Genomic DNA, 27,413 nt, shown 5'->3' with positions numbered 1-27,413 from the left:
AGAAATGTTGAGTAGGAACTTGGAAGCACACTCTTGATAGTGTCAATTTTATCTCTTTCAGAAATTTCCATTTTCATTTTTTCCATTTCAGCAATTAAATGACTAAATCTTGTAGTCATCTCTTCAACTGTTTCTCCTTTCAATAAATTAAAGTTTCGAAATTGAAACTTGAGCATCACTTTCTTACTCTCAGCTGTGTTTCCCATGCTTCTCATACGCAGATGTTGAAACAAAGATGCACATCTCTTGATACTTCCAACTTGATGAAAGATATTCTCTGGTAAAACAATAGTCAAAGTAGAATATGCTTTTATCTCGATTTCTAAAGCTTTCTTCTCTTCTTGTGAGTATTGAGAGACAGCTTTAGGAGTATACCCAATAGTATCATCACCAATCATTGGTGCAACATAAACCTCATCAAGACAATATGAACAGTCAGGATGAACCGATCCCAAATGTGCACGAAACCGAGGTTCCCATTTGGCAAAATCACTGAACTTCATCAATCTTTGACATTTAGAATGTGAACCTATCTCGGTATCAAGTTGCAACATCTGTTGCATCAACATATTTTGAGACGCCAATGCATACATGCCAGCCATCTTTGAAAACGAATCAAATAATGAAATATCTTAACGAATCAGTGAACAGCAATTGCGAACTGTGAACAGTTGTAGCGAACTGTGAACAGTTGTAACAAACTGTGAACAGTTGTAGCGAACTGTGAATAGTTGTAGCGAATCAATCCTTAACGAAATTAAGACTGATCAATAATGGAGTATCTTAACGAATCAAAAGTCAACTTAACGAGTCAACTTAACGAATCACAAATAAGGTTAACGAATCACCCAAATGGCGAAACAGATGACGAATGTGATGAAGGTTTAACGAATCACAAGTCAACCTAACGAATTGATCAAACGAATTGACCAAGTCAACTTAACGAATTGACCAAACGAATTGACCAAGTCAACTTAACGAATTGACCAAACAAAATATAACGAATCAGTTCAACGAATCAGATAATAATCAGTAACGAATCGCCAAAATAAACTTAGCGAATCACTAAGGAGTTCTTAGAGAATTAAGATAACGAATCAGCTACAGTTGATAACGAATCAACACTATAGCGAATCAGGTTGTTACAACCGTTTGTAACAAACTCTGACACCTTATACCACGTGGCAAAGGTTGTTATGACACAAATTCCAAGACAAACACGTGTCAAATGAATCAGTTATCTAGTTTAACGAACTAGATAACACGAATTGATTAACTCACACGAATCAGTTAGCGAACTGATAGCGAATCAAGTTAAAAACATAACGAATCGCCTGGAACTTTATAGCGAATCGCATGCATCTTTATATCTTCAAACATTCAACGTGTTTTTCCAGATTTATGAAGATCAAACCCAGAAACTTAGTAATGCCAGATCTGTAATACACACTCAATTGTCAACCAAATCTAACAAATAATATACCAAAATCTTCGTAATCACAACGCAAATTCAGCTCAACACATCTCATAACCGATTATCACAATACACTAACCAATTTCAACCAAAACCAATCCCCTGTTTACGGACTCAAACCGAAAACACAATAACCTTACCAAATCCAATCCTTAATCCAATTCCACTCAATTGAACATTATCAATACCTTAACCATCACAAATTCAATCTAATTCATCCATAATTCAATCAAATCAACAATGAATTGATTCAAACAGAAAACTCAATAAAAATAACAATTAGTACACCAAATCAAGCGTAAAGAGCACCGAAAGCTCTGATACCACTTGTTTGATCCCGTACTTTAACAATAACCAACAGTCAATAGCTATTAACACAGATCTCAGATCTGTCAGTTATAATAATATAGATCGATCTCATAATCAATACCACTTGATTCGGTGTTCTACGTATGTATATAGATTATCAATAAGTTTAACGTGAAGCTTGAGAGAGAGAAAATACTTTAAACTTTTCTGAATAATCTTAATTCTCTCAAAAACTTCGACGATTTACAAGTGAACAGTGGTTCACTATATATAGAAGGTGACCTGGTTCGCTAACATCCCCTAGCGAACCAGCTTCCCCTTCGTTACATAATTTAACTTAACGAACCACCCCCTGATTCGTTAACATCCCCTAACGAATCAGGAGGGAATACATTATAATGTCCTAGTTCGCTAACATCCCTAGCGAACTAGACTCAATCTTAACGAACTAGTCTTAGTTCGCTAACATTCCTAGCGAACTAGACATAACTTTAACGAATTAGATAAATATAAACATTAAAAATTACATTTAATTATCAAATAAACATAAATGATAAATACAAAGACTCTAGACACAAAACCGTGCACTAACATTCAATGATGAAAGTTTGAACATCGGTGGAATCAGTAAAGACAAGCTTCGTGGGGCCTTCCGCAAAAACGTCAAATGCGAAGATTTAGTCCGCACGCTTACGGGCATAGATGGAATGCCCAAAGAGTGGGAAGACCTTATGACTGCGGCAAAGGTGTATGCTAACACTGAGAAAACATTGAGGAATGGTAACCCGAAGCAAAAAATTTAAAGTTGAATTTCAGAACCCAAGACCTAATAGACAGGCGAAAGGCCCTATCTGGTCAAGGCTTCAGCCAAGTGCGGAAGTGTCAAAACCATTTGATGCAAGATCCCTCATAGGCAACAAGAACAAAGCGGGACCCGCAAACCGAAGTCCCAACAATTGGACTCCTCTTTCAAAGACTCCCGCGGAAATTCTCACTACAGAGAATATAAAATTTAGAAAGCCACAGCCATTAACAAGAAGATCATTCTTGGATGCTACCAAGCACTGTTCGTATCATGGCGACATTGGTCATAATACAAATGAATGTAGAACATTGAAAAATGAAATTGAAACGGCTGTGAAGTATGGAAAGCTAAAACACTTGGTAAAAAGTGGAAAACCGGACAATGGAAAAGCACCTGTTCGGGACATCCAAGGTCCAAGTAAGAAGCAAATCAAAGATTTGAATGTTCATATGATACAAGGCGAGTACCACACAGAGAAAAAGAGGAAAGAGTCCGATGATGAAGAATGAACCAGTAATCTTCCCGCGAATCAAAGGGGGGCCCGAATAATAAGAATCCCCTAATCATCACTGCTCTCTTCGGGCATTATCGATCTCATTACGTTTTCTTTGACACTGGCAGTACGTCGGATATCATGTATAAACAATGTTTTGACCAGCTTGACGAGGAAGACAGAGAAAGATTGAAGCCCATTCACTCTCCAGTATCTGGGCTCGGAGGGGAGATAATGCATCCGCGAGGTGTAATTTCATTCCCAGTCACCCTAAGTGATGGAATTCATTCAAGGACCGAGGAGGTCGAATTTCTGGTTTTGCCAGCAACATCGAAACATGACATTATCCTTGGGCGAGAAGCGATTGGTGATTTCAATGCTCATCCATCCACGGCACACGGTGCAGTAGGAGTCCCAACTTGTACTGGCATCGCAATAATTCATGTTAACAGGCACTGCTTTGCAACCGAGAGTTCAAAACCTAGCAAGATTCCAAAACAAACTTTGAGAACTGAAACGAAAAAGTGGGTTTTGAACAAAGATTTCCCCGATCAAACTGTAACAATTGGACCTGCTATATCCGAGATAGTACGAAATTTCTTGAAACAATTGTTGTCAAAAAATGTCGATGTTTTCGCATGGCAACCTGCGGACATGATAGGTGTCCCGCGGAACATAAACTAAGGGTGAACCCACTCTTCACGCCAATTGTTCGAAAACAACGCAAGATGGGTCCGGAACAAACGAAAGCAATGAATGAACAAGTCCAAGACCTCTTGCAGGCAGGGATCATTCGTCCAATTCGTTACCAAACTTGGGTCGCCAACCCAGTTATCGTCCCAAAAAGCAATGGGGCATGGCGGATGTGTATCGATTTCAAGGACTTAAATAAAGCATGTCCCAAGGATTGTTATCCTTTACCCGAGATAGACCTCAAGGTTGATGCTGTGGCACCTTTCAAATTTAAGTGTTTCCTGGATGCCTACAAAGGCTACCATCAGATCCGCATGGCAGCGGGTGATGAGGAAAAAACAGCATTTCGCACCAATCAAGGCACCTTTTGTTACAAAATGATGCCTTTCGGACTGAAAAATGCGGGAGCCACGTATCAACGATTGATGGACATAGCATTCAAAAGTCAAATTAGTCGAAATCTAGAGGTATATATGGATGACCTTGTAATCAAAAGTGTTGAGGAAGATCAAATGTTGAGAGATATCGAAGAAACATTCGATACTTTGAAGAGTATCAACATGAAGTTGAATCCAGCCAAGTGTTCATTTGGAATGGAATAAGGAAAGTTTCTGGGAGTGATCGTTATGGATGCGGGCTTCAAAGCTAATCCCGATAAAGTTCAAGCTATAGCCCGCATGCCTTCCCCATCTTCCCTCAAGGAAGTCCAGACACTCAATGGCCGACTGGTTGCTCTGAATCGTTTCTTGGCAAATCATGCAGCCAAGTCCCATTCTTCGATATATTCTCACTAAAGATCAACGAATCTACACAACAAGATTTATACTTAGCAAATTACTAATAAAAAGAATACAATATTTAAAGGCCGGCATGTACCTTCAACAGTGTCAAGACGGTCAGCAAGGCTATACTGTGGCTTCTTAGGACGATGAACTTTCCGCTTCTTTGATGGTCCCGCTTCAGGAGTCACAGTCTTCTCACTCGCAGAACTCGCCTGAGAAGCAAAGAAATCTCTCTTTTTCTCTAGCTCTTCTAACAAATGAGAGACAGAGGAAAATTCAGAAGCACCCTCATCAGAGTCTTCTTCCTCTTCCGAAGCGGAAAACTGAGAAACATCTTCATCATCATCACTTGATGATAAGATGGCAATCGTTCCGTCGGAAGTAACGGCAGTAAGAGGAGGAGGGTTTAGAATATACGCACCTGTTTCGAAGGTGGCATTCGAAGTTATAGGTTCAGCTCGGACCTTCTTCGTAAACAAAAAATGGGATTTGGTTTTGTCAAGAATAGGTTGGTCCCCCGCCTCGCGGATACTCTTGCGGACACAACCCCTATCTCCAAAAAGAACATTGAACATGGAGCTTCGACCTGCAAAGAAGGAAACTTAATCAAGAATATTAAAAAAAAGAGAGAAGGGACAACACAAAAAAACTTACGTTCATGCAGATCTGCAAAAATGGGTTCCATAAACTCTGTCGGCCGCAACCGGCTCATGCCCGCCCACACCAAAGCTTCTTTCGGTAAAGCACGCATAGATGAGGGCTCCATGGTAAGTACACGATACCATTCACGACCCTCATGAGTGGCCGTGACAACGTCCGGAAGAGCAACATTCACTGGACGACGAACCATGGCAAGGGGAACCACATCCTCAGATATATAGAAAAACTTATTACGCCAGTCGACGGACAACTTTTCAACTTCATACCCAAGGCTTCGATCAGAAAACCCTTGACATGTATACCAACCATTATGGTTAGTAAGACGGTAAAACACCGGAAATCGATCTATGTGGGGAATCATATCACGTGCTATACATACAAATTCATAATGACGAATTCGCATCATAGCACACGGGTGTAGTTGAGATAAATGAATTCCATAAGCGGTCAGAATTCTCTCTAAAAATTTTGTTATAGGAAGACGAAAAGTCCCATGAACAAAATAATCGGCATACAAAGCCATTTTCCCATGCGGTGGGAAACTGGCTATAGATCTAATGGAAGGAAACTCTGGTTCCCATTCTGGTGGAATGCCATACGACTCTAGCAACTTCTCATATTCAGAACGGTCCCATGAAACTTCTATCTCGTCAACCTCAGTTTGAATGTTCGACATTATAGAAAGATTTAAAGAAAGAATATAAGAAAGATCAGCACTTTGTCAGAAAGAAAGAATTGAGAAGATAATCTGACGAAAAGAGTGATAAAACTTCAAAAGGAAGACGCCTCTCCCTATTTATACTCATCGCAATTAATGCGATGAGATATGAACAGTAGAGAGAGAAAAATATCACCCAACCAGTGACTGACACGTCATGCAGGAAATTCAAAAAAGAGAAAAAGTTGTACAGTCGGGTACAGTAACAGCCGTCAAAAACGTTCCATCATCTGTTCACGCGCCTGTGAGTGCTCAACTTGTCCTTTTTCATGATTATCCATACAACAAAAGATATTTTCTACCTAACCTCCGAACAACAAAAATCCCCAAACATATATTAAGTCTAGAAATTTCACCCGCACAAAGACTTCACGCGGAAGAAACACTAGACTGGGGGGACTTGTAGAGGTAGGGTACCAAAAAGACCTAAATACCCTTAAGTACCACTCGCGGGTCATAAAGAACCCTCTCGCAAGCCACCCGCGGAACACTTGGGTCACCTGCATGTCACGAGTGAGGAGGAGCATCCTCATAATACACGCGGACGCATCTTGGCGTCCTCAAAAGTCGTCCGCAAGATAGGACATCTGTTCGCTTGAACAATTGGAGGATAACACCAGCAGGACAGCTGTCACCACTCAAGTATTCTATAGAGAAAGGTTCATGACTCTTACTTGGGGAATACGTGACATACTAACCAATGAATAAAGGACACCTGGCCAGGTTGTTATAACCGTGCACATGGCCAGGGTGTGGTCCGTCCTATCATTTGGTGACACGTGTCCAAGTTGTTATACCCATGCACATGAGACGTATAGTTCAACCTATCACAAGAGGACACGTGTCCAGACGGTTACTAGAGATCTTCTATAAGAGGACAGCTGCCCCAATCTCCTTCCTTCATCCTTCGGCTATAAATATCTTGTCAAATGGTATGAGGTATTCATTCACTCACCTATATTCTGACTACACTTAGTCTTTGTACTTCATTACGAACGTTACTGATTCTCACGCCAGAGGATGGTTATAGGAAGACCCCCCCTCTTGTCCTTCCTGTAACGAGACTCACGGTGTCTGTTTTGCAGGTTCCGGTCACTGGACTTTGGGAAGTGTTACTCATATCGTGGTTGTAGTTATCGTATTGTACCCTGTGGACTCATTGGATCCAGGACCCATACCGGGGGAGTGGATCCGTGTTTCTTCAGACGCCGCCTCTGCTTCTCTGTAATGTCTGATTTCAATTGTGAAATACTCCCAGCCAAAAAGGTGGACAATATATAGATGGATAGAAATTAACAATTCTCACAATTTACATATTAGGTTTCTTCATTTGGGTAAACATTCTTTGATTCTCTATAGCGTCCACCATTTGGTAATGCCAAAGCCATGTATTCATTGCAATTTAGGTTTTGTGGAGGTTAGAAAACTTAAAATTGGTTTTAAACATAAAGTGGTTTTTTGTAGATGACAAGTTTTGAAAAGATTTAAGTGGTTTTGTAGAAGCCATGGTTTTGTAATTTCTAGTTTTCTACCTTTAGTTTTAAGTTTTATTATATTTTGTTTCACAATATTGTTTTTTATTATTGTAATTTCTAAATATAACAATTTTATTTCACCTTTTAATTTATTTTCTTTTGAAACAAGTTTACTAATTTATTGTTAAAGGCGTTTACATGTTTTACAATTATGTCCAATAGATTCGATCGGTCCGAATAATGAACCAATATTCCAGTAAGATGGTTAGTTTGATGTCCGGTACTGTTCTGGAAAATTGATAACCTCTTAGTCTTATTTTGAGATTAATATTTTGTTGTTTCAGTTTTATTCCAAGATCTCATACACAAATGGCAGGGGCAAAGTAAGAGTATTCCTACTTGTTATCTCTTGAAACCCTTTGTTTTCATACTTTGCTTTTTTTTTTCAAAACATTTATTGTTTTGAATAAACTATTATTTTTGTGTATTACCTAGAATCCAAAAGATGGAGTAACATATGAAGCATAGCAAACTAGGGGATGAAAACTAAAGAAAGAAAGCAAAACAAATATGATATATATATATATATATATATATATATATATATATATATATATAGGATTGATTTCTTTTGAGAACTCAATGTAACAATTTTTTTTTCTGAATTTTTTTTACACATGTGTAATACGTAAGTGTAAGTGATGTACAAAAAATTACGGTATCTTTTTACACACCGAATCGACTTTTTACACATGTGTAACTAACGTTTAAACTTGTGTAATTATCAAAAATACTTATTCTCTCTACTGCTTCATTTTTTAATCAAATTTAATCTAAGCCACATATTTCATATCATTTAATTAAATGTGTGGTTCAAAATTGAGTTCTTAAAGTTCTTAAAACTCACCATGGTTCTCAAAATAACCCTCCCCTATATATATATATATATAAACATATAAATTTTAACTCCAATAAAATTCATAATAGTGGCCACGAGTTTTTATTTTTCTTTATGACTTCAAAATGATTGGTCGTCCTTGCGTAAAGTGCCCTCCGTACAAAAATTTTATATATCCGTCCTTGGGTGTTATCATGTGGTTTGAAAGTGATACACCCTACCTGTCACACCCCAACCTACGACGGAACATGCCGGGGCACGACTATATTATATCATAGCTCAAAAGACACTAATTTAAATTACACGTGTCAATTTTTAAATTATTCATTTCATATATCAAGTGCGCAGAGCACAAACATTGTCTCAAATAAAATAACATTACAACTAAAGACTTAAAAATAAATGTGTTCTTTTTTCATCATGTCAACCTATAGTATAATCTAAACTTCATCACTTCATCCTAAAAAGCTACATGCGTTATATGTTCACAAACTAAATAGATTATAATTTTTCACTATAATTCCACTATTTGCATAGATATGCAATTGCTCAATTAGTTGATACGCTTGAATATGATTTTGTGTGTATATTATGTTATGGTTGTTGGTATCTCATCATCATCCTCATTAGTATGATCATATGCCGCCTGAGTAACTCGACTCGTTTGGGACGAGAGAAATGACCCTTTATTTATTATTGTTATGTCAGTTGTAGTGATTCACGTTTATCGCAAGGAAATGTCATTTTCAATATTATATATATATATATATATACTAGTTTGAGGCCCGTGTTTTACATGGGTAATTGATGGATATTTTAAATTTTAACCATTAAGTGAAATCCAGCTAATAACATGATCATATATTGTAAATACAATTACAATTACATTAAAATTACAGAATTTACATAATTAAGATTACACAAATGTGTTACAAATAAGTAAAACTTTCTTTGTACATTACATTTTTTATTGTCTTGGTCAGTATACATTGCTTATCAAAAATTAAAATCTTTAGTACATATCTGCTTGTAACTCTTGATGATGTAACATATAGGTCTGCTTATAACTTTTTCGTGTTACAAGTAAGGCTATTCAAATACATACCAACCATAGATAAATGATAATATATCCATAAAACTAACAAAAAAAATATTTATACACATAAAATATCATACATTTTAATTAATTAATATGATGCCATTTCAGATCATTTGCTAATGTTTATCCAAAAATCATTATTGTCTCAAAAACCAGATTTCCTAACTTTGATTAGATAATCATCTTTAGAATCTTTAGAATTTGTTGATTGATCATTATAAATTTGTTGTCATTAATATTCTGTGTATGACAAAATTTTAATTGAATTTATATTTTACAGTTAACACTTGCATACAAAAAACATATACATAACCGGAGATTAAAATATAACAAAATGATTTGTTTCATTTCATATGAATGTAATTGTCAGAAAAATGACAAAGATATACTAACCTTAAAGCATGATCAAATAACAGTGATTATTCTGAGTTAGCTGAGTATTAGAATATCTAAATTGCATAAAGTGAATGTAGTGATTCTTATTTATAATACTTGAAATGATTGGATTAAGAATGTTTAAATTTTGAATATTAATCCTTGTTATTAGTTAATGTTATGGGAAGTTATTGGAATATTTAACTAATCGATATATATATATATATATATATTTTAGTAACTTATAGAAAAAAAAGAAGCAAAAAATTTCGGATTTATGGAAGCATGACAAATGACTTTTAATTGGATTAACTATTTATTTATTTTTTTAAAAAATTAATATGAAAATAGAATATTCTTGAATATATTTTTTTTGAAGCGGTGACTTTCTCTATAATGGGATGCCGCATCTCTTCCAAGAGGAGCCCCTCCACCCCACATAGGCCAGAATATGTTGTCTTAACCGGATCCACGCTGGTGTCTAAGTTTGGCTTGGGCGTTCCTGGGAAAATTCGATAGCCTCAACCCGCCCGAAGGCACGACGGTCAAGTTAACCAGACCGAAATCTGGATAAAATATCCTTGAATATAATGAGAAGCATGATTAAGTTACAAATAATAAAAAAATAAAAATAATATATATTTCTATTACGTTATATTATAAATAAGATGTGAATCTTAATGGATTTTTATAAATTTTAATAATAAATGTTATAACTGTAAATTTGTTTTAAAAAAATTGCGTATAACTTTATTATTTTGAATATAAACAATTATACGCACTTTAATTTTGTACTAACTAACAGGTAAAACTACCATAACCTATTTTGATGTATTTATATAAAAATAAAATTAATAAGTTAATATAATATTGAAATTATGTAAATAACTGATAAAACGATATTTTAGGTTTCAATATCCTAAATTATTCTTTGGAAAACGAATATAGTGGAATGAGATTGAAACAAATTTTCTGGTTTAACGTTTTGAATGCTTTTAGTTAAGTAATTTGTCTTATAAGTCATATTAAATTAAATATATTTAAATGTATAAAAAAAAGGTATAAATCAAACCATAAAATATATAATCTCTAAAGCGTTTTGATCTGAGTTTTGAAAGAAAATATTGACAACTAAATATGGATCTTCTTACTACTAAAACCATTTATACTATACAAAAAAGTCATATAAATAAATGGCAAATAGCTCATATAGTAAACATTATACATATGGATTATAATTATAATGTTTAAGATATATATAATAGAAATTATCCATGTTTGCAATATTTATACACAATGTTTGGTGAAAATTAAGAAACATACATATTTCCCCGAGCTCATATGCATATGAGAAAATTTTAAATCCAAATTTGAAATTAATCTTATATAAAATATTATGCATTGCTGCTCGAATCCTAGTTTAAAAATAATTTTTAGTTTCCATACAAATCCAAATTCTTCGACAATGATGCATATTTATTTTCTTTAATTTAAAATTGTCTGTAACTTTTTAATAAAAATTGAATTCAAAAATTGAAAAGACTTAAAAGATAGGGACCATATATTAAAATGGGTTGAAAATGGGAAGGATGGCTAAGGGATTGACAAGTGCCAAATATGAGTAGTCTTTTATTAGAATAGATATATATATATACAAAAACCGTGATTACTTGCTCAACTTTATATTAACAAAATATATGGTTTCGCGTATGATGCATGTAGCTTTTTGGGATGAAGCAAGTGATGAAGTTTAGATTATTCCTTAGGTTGCCTCTAAGAAAGAACACATTTATTTTTTAGTCTTTGGCTGTAATGTTATTTCATTTTAGACAATGTTTGTACTTTGCATATTTGATACATGAAATGAGTAATTTAGATATTGACACGTATAACTTAAATTAATGTCTTTTGTCTTGAGAGATGTGTGATGTGAGTCCCTTTATTTCTTTTGTGTTGGTGTTATTCGAAGAGAGGACAGAGCAACCATATGGGTAAAGTGTATGACATTCAAACCACATGACAATACAGTCGCCACCCCATGTAGTGATGTGGGTAGGGTGCATGGTTTTATTTCATGGTAAGGGTTTGCCACAAACTTGATTTCATGGAAAATGTTGGATAATTAAAATAAATTAATAATTAATTTATTACACATGTAGGTAAGCCTTAATATGAGGTGATAGCGTAAGATTGAACGGTACATGGGTAATCTCCATGAGTGCCCATTTCCTCCTTAAGACATATTCCAATACTAATCTCATTAGTTAGGAACTACTCGTAAGCTAGTTGGTATACAGCCGAAGTACACTTCTACTATGGGGTAAATACTTTTTACATCTCAAGATACCCTAAAAACGACATCGACATTCCATGTCGTCCACAATCCATAAAAACAATCCTCTACGCATCCATAACTTATCCTTGAACATGTTAGGACCATATAAACAATCTTTGACGAAATAATCTTCCAAAATATGTGTATTGGTTGCCACATGATCCCTATTTATAGGTCTTCTTGTACTTGAATTCCCGTTATCCATAAAAATGATTGGTTTAATTTGAGCCATACCACTACAATATTGTTTGTAACATCAAACAAACTATTATTGTTCAAGTGAAATTAAAAAAAATGAAAAGAAAGAAGGAGAAGAAGAAAAAGAAAACTACAAAACCAAACTAAGTACAAAGTTAAACGGTTTTACTCTTTCACACCCTGCTTTTTTAGAACGGTAAACTCACACACTCCTTATTCATACTCTTAAATCTACAGCTTTTTGTCTGTTATGGACTTAAACCCTTTGATAGAGTTTTTTTTTTTTTTTCAGTTGGTTAATTTAAGATTTTTCAAACACGGTTTATTTATAGTTTATGGTTTATACTTGAAACAAATAAGGGTACAAATGAGTCGAGCCTTGGGACGATAAAAAGTCGAAACACGTTATGCCTTATCCAACCCAAGCCTCAAATAAAGCTCTCTTAGTTGTTGAGCCCAACTCAAACCTTGTATGAGAAAACCGTCTAGCCATGTCGAGCCTTAACAAGCCAAGTGTACATTTATGTTTTAACATTTTTGAAGATATTACACACGAGCTCGAGTTGTCAAAGCTTTCTCAAAATACATAAAAGTAATCAAATACGTATAAACCCATAGAATTTTGGTAATTGAAATAATTTGAGAGACAAAAGGAAAAGAAAAGAAACGTACCCGACCTTGTTTGTAGCAAAATGTCCAAAGTTCCCCGAACATTATTGTCACTGTCACCCATGCTCACCTGCTGTCTCTCTCTCTCTCTCTCTCTAGATTGGAAACCCTCACTCACTTTCTCTCTCTATCTCTATCTCTATCTTCAGTCCGTTGTTACTAATGAACGAACACCACCCACCAGTCACATTCCACCTCCCCTCGTGACCAAAACATCATTTTAATTTAATGGGTGGTTTTCATCACTTGTGAACTCGGATGCTTTAAAGATTGAATCTTTCTACCTTTCTTTAACATGGGTTTTACTTCATTTGAGTTGAATGATTTGTTAATAAGGGTTTGGGAGCTTAAAGGTTGCATCTTTGAACCTTTCTTCAGATGGGTTTTTCTTAATTTCAATGTGTAATCTTATCTTGTGTTAACCTTAAAAGTTTGTCTTTACGGTGGTTTCTTTAGATGGCTTTTAGCTAACTTGAGTGTGTGTGTGTGTGTGTGAAGCAGTTGATTTGATTTGGATGATTTGTTTATAAGGGTTTGGGAGCTTAAGATTGCATCTTTAGAACTTTTCTTGAAATGAGAGAGATTATGTTAATTTCATCATATAATCTTCGGTTGATATTAAAAGTTTAGTCTTTTAAGGTTTCTTTAACACGGGTTTTAGCTAACATAAATGTGCGCGCACGTGTGAAACACTTGATTCGATCTGAATAATTTGTTTTTAAGGGTTTAGGGTATTCAGTTCAAGAAAGTTCAATGATTCCATCATAATGATTTAGATTTAGGGAGTCAAGTTGTGTTTCAATATTTTGATTGTGGTGAAAAGATCTGTTTGTATGAGAAAGAAAATGCCGTGTTTTGTGATATCTTGCAGTACCGGATCATGTCGGGAGTTCGTGATCGGATACTCAAAGACGCAAATGGTAACATCCGTGACCATCTACGCAACCATATCCATTTAACAAACTGTATTCACTTAAAAAACCATATGCACAAAACTAGCCCGATGGTCACTGATAGGTCCCTTATTAGGGACCTAGTCGTTCTTCAACGGTCAAGATCTTTAAGGGACCCCTCCATGAGCCCACCGCCGTTTCAGTCCTCCCCTGGCCCTGACCCTGAACAGTTACTAAAACGGGTCGAGAAAGATGGTCGGAGGCGGTCAATTGGTTTATCCGCCAACTCATCATCAAATGTGGGCCCGAGTGATGAGATTCATAGAAGAATCAAGAAAGAAGAATCGAGCCGAAGGAGTTTTAAAGATGATCCTCGGTTAGATGCCGCCACTTTGGCAAGTGACATTTATCCGGAAAGTTCTGATGTTAAACATAAACAAAAAGGGCGGGAAAGTAAGCAAGATGATCATAGTCATGGTGGTATCGAGGTTGAGTCAACTCTTCATAGCCACGGTCTTAATCGGGTCAAAAGGCGGAAATTTAGAACTGGAAAGCGGGTTTCTCGGGCACCCGTAACCGAGACATCCATGGCTTCTAATTTCGTGTCACAAGTTGACTATGACGGTCAGCAAAATGTCAACGCGGGTCCAAGCAATATTTATGGGCTTCCGTTTAATTGGTCAAGGATGCATGATCGGGGAAAGTCGTTTCTTGATTCAAGGTCTAAGCGCGGTGGTCAACAAGAAAGTCAAACACCCGTTATGTCAGATCACTCGGCCTCATCAACAAACAGTGAATCGCTGCCTTTATTAATAAACGGGTCTCAAGATAGTTATTCTGGTGAATTGGATCTTTATGTAGATAAGTTTTTAACCAGTGAGCCCGATTCGGATCTCGCCTCGGAAGCTCAGTCGGGTCACCAAACACGATCCCGATCCAGACACCAAAACCTCACTCAAAAGTACACACCAAAAACGTTCCGGGATCTAGTTGGACAGAATCTTGCAGTACAAGCTCTCTCAAACGCCGTTGCAAAACAAAAAATCGGGCTCGTTTATATATTTTACGGGCCTCACGGGACTGGGAAGACCTCATGCGCGCGTATATTTGCTCGGGCGTTAACTTGTCAAAGTTCGGATCATCCAAAACCGTGCGGGTTTTGCAGTTCTTGTGTAGCACATGATACAGGAAAGAATCAGGCCGTTCGGGAAGTAGGGCCCGCTAATAATCTTGGATATAAAAGTATTATGAAAATTATGGATAACATGATCGGTTCTCGGTTAAAGTCACGGTACCGCGTGTTTATAATCGATGATTGCGATACTTTGCGTCCTGATTGTTGGAGTGCTATCATTAAGGTTATTGATCGCGCTCCGAGGCGTATGGTTTTCGTTTTTGTCAATTCGAGTCTTGATGTTTTGCCACATATAATCGTGTCCAGGTGTCACAAGTTCTTTTTCCCTAAGTTGAAAGATGCGGATATTATTTATACATTGCAAGTAAAGAAGGTTTTGAAATTGATAAAGATGCGTTAAAGCTTATTGTTTCGAGGTCTAACGGGTCATTACGTGACGCGGAAATGACACTCGAGCAGCTTAGTCTACTCGGTCAAAGAATCTCGGTTCCGCTTGTTCAAGAGCTGGTTTTCCATCTTCTATTCTTTTATTAAGTATAGTCATCAATTGCTATAAATATCATTATGGGTTTAAGCAAGCCAAGCCGCTCGTGAGCTACTCGAGATTGGCTCGCTAAAAGCTTGAATTGAGCCGAGACTACTATGTGAGCTCGTCTACTCAAGCTGGCTCGCGAACCTAAAGGAGCGTATTATATATATAACTTTTAGTTGATATATTTAATATTTACTTTTACAATAATAATTATTATATATGAAACTATGATAAAAATAACCAGTTAATATATTTTTGTGTAGTATATAAGAGTTATAACCGAAATATATATACAAAATAATTTTAAATGTATATAAATTAGTTTATAAATACTAAACGAGCTGAGTCCAAGCCAGCTTGAGCTTGAAAAACTACTCACAAGCCGATTTCGAGCCCTCTCAAGTTAAAGGAGCCAAGCTCGAGCCTATACGAGTTCGGGCTTGGCTCATTTACACCCTAAATGTCATCCAACTTTCAGAAACCGTATAGAAACTAGATGGCTTATTTGGCCTGTTTATGCTTAAGTTGGTCGGTTTGAGTTATGTTTCATTTCTAATCATGGGTCCCACAAAAGCATTTGACTACATAGGAATCAGGTCAAACGGATTGGAAGTAATCTAAAGTCTCCTAATTTCTAAATCATTTTATAATTTTATTACAAAAAGTAAAATAATGATTATTGTTTTTATATTAATATTTCAGAAAATTAAAAAAAGTTGATGACTCATTTGACTTCTTACCTGATAGTGAGCTTCTTTTACACGTTATCTTTAATACTTATGCATGCAACTCACTAAACAGGTTGGACTTATTTCTGATGACAAATTGGTTGACCTGCTCGATTTAGCATTATCAGCCGATACAGTGAATACTGTTAAACATTTAAGAGAAATTATGGAGTCGGGTGTCGAGCCATTAGCGTTAATGTCACAACTTGCAACCGTAATAACCGATATTCTTGCGGGTAGTTACAATTTCATGAAAGAAAGATCAAAAATTTAGACAACCCACATGTAAGTTTGACTTTTCTTGACCTTCCAAGATTTCAAGAAAAGCTCAAAAAGCCCCTCTTTTCTTCCTTCTTTAATATATTTAGTCCTTTCAGTATCTAAAGACGATATGGAGAAGTTGCGGTTATCTGAAGCTGAAAAGCAGTTAAGGATGTCAAACGACAAGCCGACATCTTCTATGGATGGGTCCCACAAAAGTAACTTTGGGCAGGGTGAGACATCCGAGGTTCAAAGGGGTTTGGTGAAAATGGGTGCAAGTTCTAGTGGAACTCATATAAAAATGAACGAAGGTTTATATAAGCAAGAAATTGAAGAAATATGGTCCACGGTGATTGAGAATATTCAGATCAATAGTATAAAAGAGTTCTTGTATCATGAAGGAAAGCTGACATCATTCAGTTTCGGTTCAGGTACTTTGTCTCGTTTGACATGTTTTGATCAAGTTTTATGAATAATATTGTTATACGTAATAGAATTTAAGTTGTCTTTTAACAAATTTACATCTTCAAAGTTTAATAAAATAGTGTTACCCAAATATTTTAGCCCAAACATATAATAATCAATTAATCACCGTGTAACAAAAATCTTGGGTCCAAATTCATCATTTTAGCCAATATTTTTGTCGGCCCAAAAGTTTCAAGGCCAATTGGTAAAACTGAACTGAACCCAAACTGAAACCAGATGGTTTTCAACAACTCAAAGACCAAATTTTCGGTTTGAGCCCCAAACAGATCCATACATGCATGACGCCCCTACTTTTAAAAGCTGAAAACGACGATTGCTTTATTCATTTCATAGCTCCAACCGCTCAGCTTACGTTCACTTCACATGTGAACAAATCAAAGGCCGAAAAGATCAAACCCCACATTGTGAAAGCATTTGAGGACGTTCTTGGATCACCCGTTACAATTGAAATCAGAAGTGAAATGCGGAAAGAAACACGCGATCCCCAACAAGACGCGTATGCAAAAAGAAGTGAGATAGTTGAAGTAGAGGCTTCTTCTTCAAGAGAACCAAAAGCTAAGATGCATAAGCATAAGCCAGAAGCTACCCCGTCTCATAAGAGTTCTAGTGTCAGTACACAAAGAAGATTAGGTGAACAAAGTCAATCTAAGAGTCTAGTTAGAGGCAAAGTGTCTCTTGCAGATATAATTCAGCAGGCTGAATCAAAAAGAAATGGCTGGTCGACACGCAAAGCCGTTTCCATTGCTGAAAAACTTGAACAAGAGAATCTGTATGCTCTTTTCCCTCTTCCTCCCAGAAAAATAGTTATCATCATTGTTTGACTTTGAATGTTATACAAGGTTTCACATTCAAAGGTCAAAAGGATGTCACCTCTATTTAGGATTGTGAATGAGCCAAGCTCGTCTAATATCGAGCTTGGCTTGTTTAACTTAACAGAGCTTGAGCCCGGATTGTAAGAAAATTTTCAAGCCCGGACTTGGCTTGTTTGGCTTAACAGTGCTAGACCTCGAGCTTTGAGCCTGACATTTAAGAACATTTTCAAGCTCGGGCTTGGGTTGGTTCATTTATTAATTATTTAATTATTTCATTTTTATACACATATAGTTATTATGTAATATTTTTTGTTCTATTAAATAAAAATTATTATATTGTATGAGTCTCTTTTAAGCTTAACCGAGTTCGGTATATGAAGCTAGGGCTTGGGCTCGTTTATTAAATGAACCTATTTTTTAGATCGAGCTCGTTTAAACTCAGCTTGATTCTAGTTTTCAGTGAGCCAATCTCGAGTAGTTCACGTGCTGCTCAAATCGATTACGAAATGTGGTTATTATTGCTTAATTAATATCAGAAGTGACAATTTGGATTGAGAAGTGACTTGCTTTATTTGAATTGCAGGAGAATGGAACCAAGATCAAGAAGCCTGTTGTGCTGGAAGGCATCGAGAGTTACTCGTCGGAAGGTAATGATTAAAACTTCCGATTCTGGTTATTATTGCTTAATTTTAAGAAGTGACAATTTTCATCCATTTATTTATCTTAAGATGGCTAAATTATTTTCTATCTAAAAATGTGGTCCAATGAGTTGTACGTCGCCCGAAGTGTATTTTTCAATTTTGTAAGACCTACAGCATCTCAAATCTTTACATTTAAAGATTTAGATTATTTTTGTGATCGTAGTTAAGGCGTTATTTAAATATAAAAACAAAACAAAGCAAAAAAAAACGAGAAGTGTTTTGGTCAACCCTAACCGACCCTGTTTTGAGCATGCAGGTTTCTCGATTAAAAACTAGACCACGAAAGTCACGGGCTTTGATGAGGTTCGTGTGGTGTGGCAGGTGTATTTCAACTAGATCACCACGGTAATACAACATGTAGTACATGCTAAGTTTTTTTTTTCAATTTTAAGCATTAATTAATAGGTCACTTAGTTAGTTTTCAATAAATAAAGTCAACTCCATGGCAAATGTGTATTCCTTATATTTTTCTAGCTTTCAATTTTCTTTATAGGCCTTTGGCAGTTGTAAAAAATTGTATTCTTTGATGAAATAATTATATAGTTGGATAAAATTATAAATGATAAAACAGTGGAAGATGGAAATGGGTCCTTATAGTCAAAAGAGTCAAAAGGGGAACAGGATTTTAAATGTGTATGGATCTTCTGATTCAAATAAAGTGATGGAGACATGGATGTATGATCAGTGTTATTGTTATGGTGACATTTATATAATTTTTAACACTGAATTCTTGTCTTACATTTCAAGAACAAAAAAGTTTTATAATTTAAACGGGGGGTTTTCGTTGGTTAGTAGGGTATTGGTAGGGACTCATCATATAGGGTGTTCTAGTACTATGATAATGTTTTACAGCCCCAGATATGTAGCTGTAGTTTGATCTTACATTTATACATGGCGTTTAGTTCCAAAAGTTGTCACTTGTACGTTTTTGTAATGTAAGTTTATCAACTGACGCTGACCGTTAGTCCGTTAGCACTTTGACGGTTAGGAAGCACGAGTTTAAAGTAGATAAAAAGGTAAGATGCATGTAGGCGATCACAATACGATGTTTAAAAATAGGACTTGTGCTTTATCATCGACTACAATAAAGAGGAATAAGAAAGACTATTTTCAAACATAGAGACAAAAACATAACACGTCTGAAAGCTTTATATAATTGTTTTTTTTTTTGTATAAAAGTGTGTTTGGTTGATTTTTGGAACCTAAAATATAATCCAAACGCCTTCGTATACTTAAAAAAAATTTTAGTCTTTTAGAAGCTTACTGAACAATCTACACTAGTTAATGATCTTAATCTACGAGTCATAGACCCCGTTGAAGACAACATAAAATGCAGTCCAATAAATCTTCAGCCTTGTATCCAGATCAAAACATTTCATTATAGACTATATCGTGATTTAGAAAGAAAAAATAATTAAGTAATCTAGTAACTAAATTTGAGATTTCTTATAGGTTGAGTGGTTGGTTTATTAGGCTATTAATAAAATATTCACAATCCTTCTAAGAATTTAGGATTTTAAAGACACAATTAATTAAAATATAATAATAATTAGTTTGATAAAATTCAGCACGTTGCAACTACAATCCGGTAAGGATTATGTTCATAACGGGTCTGGAACTCGTTTTAGCAAATGATAGCATTTCAAAGATATCGCGTATTATGTAAAGACCAAAATTGAAAGCTCCATCCATATGAATCTTATACACGTCTTGCACGATTCGGGAGATAAGTTATCAACCACAATCTTAACATGTTTGAAAGGATCTTGATTCTGAAAATTTAATAAAAATTTCTATAGTTTGCTGGTGAATGTAGCTTCATCAAATTGATTAAAACCTCTAGTTGTTGACCCTAAAGTTGGGTACATGAGTCATAAGTGAGAAGAATACGAGGTTTTAGCTATCAAATGCAAAATTCCAGTTTGCAAATTTTCAAGGTTCAGGTATGAGTATAATAATATTTATAAATGTTAAAATTGTACTAAAAAATTATGAACAATCAAATTGATTAAGCTAAATTCACACTTGATCTGGTATGTTTATATACATTCAATCAAATCATATTCTGAGTAATCAGATGCTAACTAGTAGTTGACCCGTCCGGTGGACGGGAATATCAACTTAGAAATGTGATTACAATAATTAATTTAGTAACAAATGTGACGGTTTGATTACTTTACAACACATTTTGGGAGTTATGGTTTCACGGGAATAGCAAATAAAATATTAATGTATTACTTCAACGGGATGCACAATGCTTACCTTTTTTTAGAGTTTAAAATTAAATTATTTCAATGAAGGCAATAGGCCCAAACATTGTGTATGAAAACGTAATAAAGGTTATAAGTAACTTTCGTGTTGCATGTAAGCTTTGTTTTAGGTATTAATGGTATTTTGTAAAACAAATAATACATCACTCATATCATGTTTAAACCTTGATATATAATATAGATATGAAAACAGTTATCATATATAAACTCGAGGTCAACGTCCTTTTTTGCAAACACAGCAATACAAAGGGATGTTATCCAAGGAGTCCAACTCGTTGGAAAAAGAATATGTTTCCTGTAATTTGTATAATAGAAAATATGTTAGCAGTTGATTTTGGTAGCCTAACTAACAAATAAGCAACTTATATTATAACCTTTCGAAGAAAGGACGGTTCAATTTCAGCCTTGACAGCTTGCTGCAGCTAAAACCACAAAACAAAACAGTTAGAAATCCTTGTAAAACCAACATTAACAATTACATTTTACATCCTAACAATTAACGAAACCAAAAAAACATCAACGTACATGTGGGCACTGTTTGGGAGTTTCGACAGAATTTTCCTGTATTCAAACACATTGCTAGGTTAGCAAACTTCATATGTCACAAATTTATATTATTGTAATAGCAAAATAACAAAAACAAACCGAAATAAGTTAAACATACCTACCTTCACGGGAATGTCATCAACAATATTACCGGTTTCAATAATAGACGAAACTACAAGTAGAAAGGGATATATGGTTAGACAATTAGATCCTACAAACTTTATAGAAAAGAAATTAATTGGCGTACCTCCACGTCATAGAGAGTTGTGTGATGATTATATTCTTTATCCATGATAAGAGTCACTTAACAACACAATAAACAATGCATTTGTGGTATCGATAATTCAATATATAGAGTTAGCGACTACCATAGTAGTTAAAACTCCACTTCCCAACTTTGTAGGAGATAGTGGACATGTTGTGTGAGAAGAACCGTTGAAAATCAAAACTAAAACTGTAATATGGTGCATGCATAACAAAAGCTTAAAATTTTATATAACTATGTCAAGTAGTGGGTGGTTACCAATGTAAATGGGTTAGTGGGTAGTTACATGTGATGAAAGATAACCGTTTTTAATTCATCCTTATCAAACGGCCTATATTCAATCTTGGATCTTATCGGACGACCAGCATTAGTTTCCACTCTTCAGTAACCTATTATTATAATTATGAACAAAATAAGGTATCAATCGGAGTTCAAATCTTAGTAAAAGTGAACAGAGATTCTTTCCAAAAGCTATAAATTTAATCAGAAAATTAAACAGAACCAGACGAAAGAACAAAAGATTAAAATAGTAACAAATCACTAAATAACAACAACGAATCGGTATCAGCAAACGAATATATGAGAAGGCAAACGCAGTGATTCAGATTTAGAGAAGCAGCTATCGTCAACAACATCACTCTGGCACCACCGGCACTCCGTGTTTCTCGTACACTGCGATCTGGACGCCACGTCACCGCACTCTTGGATCTGGTTCTCATCCGTCTTGTTCTTCTTCGCTCCAGTTGCTCCGTGCAAAGGCGTTGTTTGACTTTGAATAACAAGGAAGATGATCATGATGATGATTAGGTGTGTGGAGGAGTGAATCGCCATTTGTAAATTGTAAATGGGTAGATTCAGATGGAGAATAATAATAATAATAATAATAATAATAATAATAATAATAATAATAATAATAATATCTGGGGGTTTGTTTATGTTTGTGGAAGGATGAAATGTGATTTTATAAAACATGAAGGGGTAAAGGTGTAGTTTATAAAAAGTTTTGAGATAAAAATATTTGGCCCATGCAGGTCTCGAACCTGCGACCTTCGCGTTATTAGCACGACGCTCTAACCAACTGAGCTAATAGGCCACTTTGATTGTTGAGTGCTTTAGGCTTTTAAATATAAAAAGGAGATTCATATGCTATAAATAAGTATTTCGTGTTTAATTGACGGGTTGAATCAATAAACAAAAAAACTAACTCATATAATTACTCGTGTCAATGTATCAATACTAATATAGACGAACTTATATCGTGTAACTCGAACACAACTTATTTTATCTAAATGATTTAAACAAGTTGACAACTTGTAAATGAGTTGTAATTAAAATGTGTTAAATGAGATGATAGGTTGTAATGAATGGGTTAAATTGGTTAGCCGATTGAACTTATTAAATGTAAGTTTCTACTTGTATTCAAATTTTATATCGTTTGATGGGTCAACCCAACTAAGACCGGTTTATTAAACAGGTAAGGCATGCCAAACTAAACACTTGGAATATTAAACCTTCCGATATGACAAGTTTTAACCTATTTTAAAGTCGTGTCTGTGTAGTTTTCTAAGCCACCACTTATCAGATGCTGGCCATAAGTTTTACTTGAATAAAGTGACATACTTAAGAAATTACGTTTGAAATTAGCTTACAAATGAATTAAGTATATCTTGAAAATAGGTTTTGACTGTCAATAATGTTCAAACCAATTTCAAGAGGCTGAGTGTTCTTAAGGAAATAGCTAAGCAATTGGGAAAAAAGGACTGGAATTTTAGCCTGAACCCGTGTGACGGAACCAATTACCTAACACCTGTTGATAAGCATAACACTGTTGTTTGTGATTGCTCCTTAGAGTTGGATGGTTATTGTCATGTCCTTGGCATGTATGATGTTGTACTAGTTACTTTAAGAGCATTCCCATCCCATCCCATCCCCCATAATTATGTGAGGGGGATTGGTAAATTATAGGGTGAGGTTTGAATGATTGTGAGTGTAAATTATAGGGTGGAGAGAGAAATGTAGTGATTTTTTGTAAATTTGGGGAAATATTTGGGGAACATTGTTTGTCCCTATTTATTTTTTAATATTTGTTGGATTGGTTGTGAGTAGAGGAGAGAGAAAACTGTAATGATAAAAGTATTATTTAACTAAACAGGAAAGAGAAATGTAGTATTTTGTAATGTAATTATAAAGATGGGGATGAGAAACTGGATGTGAATGCTCTAAACTTCAAATAGTTTTTTAAATCTGTCTTCAAAACTATGATATTCAAAATTTATAAATATAAAATTTGCAGATCTTTCAAGGGGCGGGATCTTGCAAGTGTGCCTCCAAAATCTTTGGCAAAGTTACCTTATATTAAGCATATGTAAGAAAAAGTGTATGTTTATATCCAGTTTAAAAGGCTCGCGGCTCACTAGAAATTAGCTCATTTTTAAACAAGCTGGGAATCAGTTGGTAATGAGTCAAGCCCAAGCCAGGTAGGCTCGACTTGTTGGCTCGTTCATTAGACGTGCTTTGCTGCCTCATTTAATTCAAAGCCCAAATTTTAAGATGCCAAAATTTGATACATATAAATCATAAACTTTGTAGTTTAATGCAAAATCTCATTTTAGCAGAGCCCTTCATCATATACACATACATAAATAATAAAGGTTAAATAGTGGGTTCATTTTATATGACAAGCTCCCAAGTGTCAAACCATGAACCTAATCATTAACCGCCAAACCATAAAACGAACCTTTTAGATATCATGCCGGACAACTTTCTTCATATTTCAGTTGGTTTAAAAGATTTAAGACACCCCTAATCTTATCTAGCTTCCATATTGTGAACCATTTTTTTCACTAGGGGTTACATGGTACTGGAATATGTATACAGTTTTGGTGTTCTTGCACTGAAAATATGTCTTCTTGATTTGGTAAAACTCATTAATTTCATATAACTCCTACCTGATCCTTCTCGCTAGGCCTTGTTATCTTCATTATGTTTATTGCTTTTAAGGCCGTCTGTGATGGGGTTGGATGATTTAAACCAAAAAAGAGGTGGTGCGAATGATGAACCTATCGTGCACTAATCAGTCCCTGGCTCTTCGGCCTACTATGTCTCAAGTAGTGAATATGCTCATGGGTCACAACAAAGTCAAGGAACCGATCATGACTCGATCAGGTAGATATGACGAGGAGTTTGGGCTTCAAGCACTTGAAGGGAAGTTTATCGAGATACATTCACCGAGACTCTTCTTAAAGCATCATCTTTTAGCTAACACCTCTTTACCAATAGTCAAATTTCAAAGATTGATGCTGACTCGTCTTGAGTAGTATACTAGTATTAATGTTTTTATGTTCTTTTGGTGATGGAGTTGCTTGTATCTTGTTCATGTTTATTTTTCTAGTTTTGTAAGTTAATTCAGTCATCAGCTACTACTGAATGTTTGGTAATAACTAATAAGTAGATGATGTGTTTATATTCCACTTTATGGGTTTACATTCCCCAAATGTCTTTTGGTTTATGGTCACGGTTCAACCATGAGCGGTTTTGTGCATGCTGATTGAACCAGTGCTGAGTTCGTTTCTTGTTTAAGTAGACAGCTTAGGATTTCCTGATATCCTGTCTGATCAAACATTTTAATAAAGCTTTTAGTTTTATAATATTTAGGTTAATTTTTATGTTAAACCCTTGGTAGTCGAGTTCGGGCTTCGAAACTGTACAAACCGGATCTAACCCTTTCCGGTTCTTACCTATAGAGGTAGGGTACCAAAAAAGACCCAAATACCCTTAAGTACCACCCGCGGGTCATAGAGGAACCTCTCATAAGCCACCTGCGGGACATATGGATCACCCGCATATCAATGGTAGAGGAGGAACGTCCTCGTACCACGCGCGGAAACACTCTGGCACCCTCAGAAGTCATCCGCAGGGCGGGACATCTGTCTGCCAAAATGATCGGAAGGCAATGCCAACTGGACAGCTGTCACCAATTAGCTACCATCTAGAAGAATATCCACGATTGTTACTTTAGGAATACGTGACCAACCAGCCAATGAGCAAAGGACACCTGGCTAGGTTGTTATAACCGTGCACATGGCCAGGGTGCAATTCGTCCTATCGTTGGGCGACACGTGTCTAGGTTGTTATACCCATGCACGTGGGGCGTATAGCTCAACCTATCATAAGAGGACACGTGTCCAGGTAGTTATCAAAGATCTTCTAGAAGAGGACAACTGGCCCAATCACATTCCTACATCCTTCGGCTATAAATACCTTGTCCAATGGTATGAGTTATTCATTCACTCACCTACATTCTGACTACACTTAGTCTATTTACTTCAGTACTTTCTCCTTTACGAACGTTACTGATTCTCACGCCGGAGAGTGGTTACAGGAAGACCCCCCCCTCTTGTCCTTCCTGTAACGAGACTCACGGTGTCTTTTTTGCAGGTTCCAGTCATTGGACTTTGGGAAGTTATACTCATATTGTGTTGGTAGTTATCGTATAATACCCTGTTGACTCATCGGATCTAGGACCCATTAGTGGGGAGCAGGTCCGTGTTTTTTCATTGGCGCCATCCGTGTTTAGTGTTAGAACAACAAAAGTTTTCGTTGGTTTTTTGGTTCGTTCGATATGAGTAAACTTCCTGAAGGGCCGAGGGGAACTCCTGCACCTGATTCACGTGTAACTAACACAGAAGCGCCTCAGGGTCTTACTTCAAGTGTTTTTGCACGTATTACGACTCCAGATGGCCATATTCTCGAACGTGTCACATCTCTGGGTCACGAATCACTGATGTAACACCTGGGAGTTTTACTCCAGGAAATGTTACAGCACCGACCGGTCCAACTCCCACAGACATGGGACGTGTCTCGGCACTGGAAGGTTCCAATTTGGGTAATCTCAGACGAATTACAGAAGAGACCCGCCGGAATCGGTCAGTGTGGGATCTGGAAGGTGATTCAAGTGATTCTAACATGGCGAGGTTGTATCAGCGTAATTCCAGATCCAAAGGATCGTTAACTCCTGAAGAATGGCTCCACGTGCAACAACAAAGTTTGGTAGCTGAGTACGAGCGCAAAAAACGTAACGAACGACTTCATGCTCGCACTTTGAATTATGAGGAATCTCCCAGGAGATCTCCTTCTCCTCCACCAACAATGAGAGGAAGTCAGATCCGTTACAGCCAACAGACGGAGCCAGAGTTTGGCGAAGTACCGAGGCTACGCCCTCGTCCTCGCATAGATATGCGGATGCCGTCTTACTTAGAAGAGTTTGACAGTTACGATCCAACTTATCAACCGAGAGACAACAGTTTGTACACCGAAGACAATAGGATGAGTGTGCGGGCAAGAAGCAGCTATTCGCAGGACATAGTCCGCCACACAGAGTATCATAGTAATGCTGAGAGGGACTTTACCAAACCCTATCGACCGACAGCTTTTGCCGAGAAATCAAAATTCATAGCAAGTATTGCTACAGCACCCTTTCCTGTTAATGCTTAAAAACCTACATCAGTAGGTAAATACATGGTATGACTGATCTAAGCGATCATCTCTAGAACTTTGTGGCAGTGGGTGGTGTTAGTGGTTGGACGCTCCCCTATTGGTGTCATATGTTTGCATTGACACTAACAGGGGCAGCGAGAGAATGGTTTGAAAAGTTGCCTGATGGTCAAATTTCTAGCTGGGACAACCTGGTGAAAAAATTTTCTCAACAGTTCAGCCAGCAGAAGAAACATACGCATGATCAGTCAGAAATCCTGGACGTCATCCGCCGCGATAACGAGTCCATAGAAGATTTTATTACCAGG

General features: G+C 36.1%; 1 non-coding gene and 1 pseudogene across 2 annotated transcripts; one reads left to right on the top strand and one right to left on the bottom strand.

Moving 5' to 3' along the window:
* The first annotated feature begins 13,304 nt into the window (after nucleotides 1–13,304).
* Nucleotides 13,305–19,063, top strand: LOC143599968 (protein STICHEL-like 3; annotated as a pseudogene). The gene is made up of 6 exons (XR_013147391.1): nucleotides 13,305–15,518; nucleotides 16,345–16,556; nucleotides 16,649–16,963; nucleotides 17,352–17,787; nucleotides 18,414–18,477; nucleotides 18,788–19,063. The product of XR_013147391.1 is annotated as a protein STICHEL-like 3 (transcript).
* Nucleotides 19,064–22,631: 3,568 nt separating this feature from the next.
* Nucleotides 22,632–22,705, bottom strand: TRNAI-AAU (transfer RNA isoleucine (anticodon AAU)). Its single transcript has one exon. It is a non-coding gene; the product is annotated as a tRNA-Ile (tRNA).
* Between the last annotated feature and the right edge of the window lie 4,708 nt (nucleotides 22,706–27,413).

The sequence above is a fragment of the Bidens hawaiensis genome, unplaced genomic scaffold (genome assembly GCF_021521415.1).
Source record: "Bidens hawaiensis isolate Kalapana, Puna unplaced genomic scaffold, B.hawaiensis_p1.1 tig00053154_1, whole genome shotgun sequence".
In the NCBI taxonomy this organism is placed as follows: Eukaryota; Viridiplantae; Streptophyta; class Magnoliopsida; order Asterales; family Asteraceae; genus Bidens; species Bidens hawaiensis.
This window is presented reverse-complemented; position numbering and strand designations above follow the sequence as displayed.